Here is a 4,280-nt window from a genome sequence, read left to right on the forward strand (position 1 = left end):
CATCACTGAGTCACAAGTGATTTGAACAAGGCATATTGATAGTTGCTTTTAAGGGGTAGCGGGTTTCTGTAGCCACCCTTCAATCAAATCTCTTTGGTTTCACTTTTCCCAGGACATTATTGAGTTTTGATCAAAATTTGGGAGTCATGCAGCTGTAAAAACTTCCATCACAGCTAACTGCCCACAAAATCCCTTTTTTAAAAAAAATAGTTTTCTTTTATTACTCACAAGTATATCTTTACATTGTAACTTTACATTTTGTAATTATACATATTCTTGTTTTCAAAGTAAGTTCGTAATTGTTATTATCATAGATTGGCAAACATTGCTGTACACAAAGAAGAAGAAGAAAGAGGGGGGAAAAAGATGTAATTATGAAATCATAATATTCCTCATAAATAAGTGACATCCCGTCTCTTCCATTTTGTACTAATAAACTTATTGACTATATTTGTCCATTGTCTTTTTTATTTATAATATTTTCTTATAAATCAATTTTACTTTTAAAATAGTTATCCACAGAAACTACTCAAAATCCGTCACCCTTTTTAGATTGCAGCAATTACTCTTCAAGAATTCCTTAAAACAGTTCCAGTTCGAGACAAATAATTACCGGCAGAAACTCAAGGTGGTAACAGTTCTAGGCAGCCCAACAATAATATATTATGTAGCATTCCCAAACCAAACATAAGTCCAAATTACAGTGGTACCTTGGGTTAAGAACTTAATTTGTTCTGGAGGTCCGTTCTTAGCCTGAAACTGTTCTTAATCTCAGGTAACACTTTAGCTAATGGGGCCCTCCTGCTGCCGCCGCGCTGCGGCAGCACGAGTTCTGTTCTCATCCTGAAGTAAAGTTCTTAACCTGAGGTACTATTTCTGGGTTAGCAGCGTCTGTAACCTGAGGCATCTGTAACCTGAAGCGTCTGTAACCCGAGGTACCACTGTATTAACCTCTGTAGTCAAAAGCACAATAACAAATTCCAAGAAGAGAGGTCCTCTCCCACAAACTTTAGTTTAAAAGCAGACATACCAACACCAGGATAAAACACGGGAGCTGGAGACAAGAGAAGCCTCAACCTGCAATTGGGGGAAAAACTTCTATGTGGAGCCCTTTTATACAGTTTCATTCATTTAATTAGCCCCAAAGTGGTAATTATTATATGCAATCCGGCTGCACTTCCTGGATATTTGCTGTTTGTGACCCTAAGCCCTAGAGGATTCCTATCAAATGCATCTCAAGAAGATTCCTTTCATTTGTCATCAGGCCACCTCATTTAATTGCTGTGTGGTGTAGTATCTACCCCACCTTATTAGTGTTTTGGAGGCTTAATGGGAGGGAGTCAATAAGCGAATGTTGGCCACAGCAGAGTGCCTGGTGGCTGCCAAGATGAGCAGTTGTCCATTCCAGTTTTCTGTACTGTTTGTACTTCTTTGGCTCCTCCTAAATGATGTTTGCACCACTTCCTCTTGGAGGAAGAAGGGTGGCTTAGTCAATCCAAACCTCCTATACTGCAGGGCTGATTAGAAAGCATGGGAAACTGACTATGGGGCCATCTATTCAAATTATTGGGGAAAAGCTTCTGTGGGGAGCCCTTTTATACAGTTTCATTCACAACTTCAGAGAGAAGAAGAGCCCATTGTTATATTTTGTCCTCCCTAAAAGAGGGCATGTTTTTGGGTGACACCTGGAGACTGACTGCCTGGTTGTGGGTGGGTATATTGGATATCCACAACACCCAATTGGTAGGTCCCTCGTTGCTGGGTTTAATCTGGCCAATAGGGTGCAGTCGAAATGGATCAAGGGGCCTATATATACCTATGCACATGACCCAGAGCTTCCTCTTTCGGCTCGTGCATCGGAACACCCACCCACCTCCTCCTACATTTAGGGCATTTTGCGATTGACCTTGCTATGCCATCCTGCGCCGTCTGTCGTTGGGACGGGGGCGAGGCAGGAATTGTCCCCACTTGGCTGATTGGCTGTTGCCATTTGGGTTTCGCCTGCCGCGCAGCAAATTGTCACAACTTGTAAGGTTGCGGATAGGCACTGGTTCAGGTGATAGGCATGGGAGAACGGTCTCGCCATCCCTACGGGAAGGGTATTCCATTAAAGGAATCCAGGGACTCAACTTGGTTTGGTCAACCCCTGTGAGGGGGTTGTGCCCGTGCCCGAGTCCAGGGGAGCATCTGGGGAGTGAACAGAGTTCTAGGCTCCCCCCCCCCAAAAAAGGGGAAGATTACAATTGGAAAATTACAATGTAAAACTTCAGAGATTTTCCAGCTTAACAGAGTTACAGAGTTATTTTTATTTTTCTGGAAGCTACTAACATGAATAAGAATGCTAAACCAGATAGGACTAGGTTTCCAGAAGTGGCTTTTACTAAAAAAAATAAAAATCAATTCTAAGCTTTTAATTCAAAGAACGAGAACAGAGTCAAAGCAAAAACCACAGCCCCTTGTCAGCAGAGGGCTATAAACGCAAGTGACAATGTATGTGTGCAGCATTCAAAGGTCTCCCTAGAACATCAAAAGGCCTTGTAACACATTGGCTTAAGTGACACATTTGGGGGGGGGGGCAGAGGAGAAACATTTCCTACATTAGATATATTGGCAAAATGAGACCGAAGGCAGTGGAGTGAAACTCATCAAAAACACATCATGGACAAAGGAAAGGAGAGATTTTTTAAATCGACTGCTCACGAGGACACCGGGATCTGTGGAGATACCAAGAGAAACTAAAGACAGCCAGGCTATAAGCAGAGGACCAAAGCCCAGGGAGAGGCACCTTCCAGCATCCGGTATCTTCGGCACAAACAATGGAGCTGCCGCAGGGGATCGTCTCTCTTTAACCACATACTAAAGGGGAAGGAGCTCATCTTGGCCTCTGCTGGAGGCTAAGTGTGTCGTCTCCAAAGGTGGCAAGTACAGGGAAGCAAAGACCAAAGGCAAGAGTCCCAAATGCGACACGGAACCATTTCATGCATTGCCTTTGTGGTGTTGGTGACTTCCCAGGGGTTGGCACCACCAGGCAATGGCTAAGGCTGACTTTTCAGTCCCCGACTCTGCTGCTGGTCTTTCTCCTCGCTGTCAGCACTTGTCCTGAGTGAGATTGCAGCGACAGGATCAAAAAGAAAACTTCCACCATGCAAATAAAAAAGGCTCCCATCTGTGGTTTAGTGCAACAATTTTTGGTTTGAAGGAGAAAAGTGGAATTTGCTGGTTGTGCAGTTTTTCTCGTGGCTTTTACATTTTGAGAAAGAACAAATCAAACAGGGATATCACCTGGGCCGGAAACATTGGGAACACTGAATGCAGGCAGGTTATGTATCCTTAGAAGTGACCAAGGGAGGGATGGCTGCTGGGAGGGGCACAGACAGAATCAATGCCGTGGTGGATCTGCAGCAGCAAAACCCCATGCCTTCATCTGCCCCAGTTGAAACAAAACATGTCTCTCCCGTATTGGTCTCTACAGCCATAGCAGGGGATGTAAGATTCAAACAGTTTGACTTCATCCTCAAAGGCAGACTGTGCCATTGTCTCCCAAGACAGATGGATGTCACCTTTCTGAATGCAGCCTAGTATTGCAACTGAATGGTTTCTCAAAAGATGCTTTTAAAAATTATTTTCAATATAGAACTTCATTACTTTGGAATAAATGAACTAAAATCTTACATTCTGTCTTTCTACCTCCCATCCCCAGCAGGATTGAATCCTCCATTCTCAAGTAGTAAAGTGGAGGATTCAGTACTGTGGGCAGCTCCTTTGCAAGGGCACTGCTGCTCATAATGCATTTTGGGGAAGTTGCAGGGTGAAAGTCTAGGCAATATTGAGCTAGATGCACCAATGGCGGACTTTGCTTAAGGAAGCTCCCTTTGAGGCTGATGTCCACTGAATTCAATTTGGAGGGCTTTCTTTAAAGCAAACATATGTAGGGATTATAAGGGAAGTTTAAAATGGCTTTTTAAAACAGATAGACCCATCCCAGCGTGGGAAGAGGGGGTTTACACAAATCTCAGGAACTGAGTGGAAGGGGGGGTTGCAGCATAGTACCCCTGCTCTCGCTCGAACAAGAGGCACCAACCATGTATACACACTGTAGAAACATGGAGCAGAATAGCGCTGAACTGGCACGCACCAGACACTCCAACCTTTGAAATGATTCATCAATGATTGAGGTTCAGAACCAATAAGGATGAAAGCAACAATACTTAGCGCTAATTAAAAAGAACACCGGATCTCATAAAATAAGGTAGAAATTTTAGTGTCATAGAAACACCAAC

The 4,280-nt window shown here is 43.6% G+C and overlaps 1 long non-coding RNA gene across 1 annotated transcript; it reads right to left on the reverse strand.

The window, feature by feature from the left end:
* Positions 1-2,396: 2,396 nt before the first annotated feature.
* On the reverse strand, positions 2,397-3,217 carry LOC310695068. Its single transcript, XR_014519910.1, has 2 exons — positions 3,026-3,217; positions 2,397-2,843 (listed from the first exon to the last, which is right to left on the reverse strand). It is a non-coding gene; the product is annotated as an uncharacterized lncRNA (long non-coding RNA).
* Between the last annotated feature and the right edge of the window lie 1,063 nt (positions 3,218-4,280).

Source organism: Podarcis liolepis (genome assembly GCF_965112155.1).
Source record: "Podarcis liolepis genome assembly, chromosome: 15".
Taxonomy (NCBI): domain Eukaryota; kingdom Metazoa; phylum Chordata; class Lepidosauria; order Squamata; family Lacertidae; genus Podarcis; species Podarcis liolepis.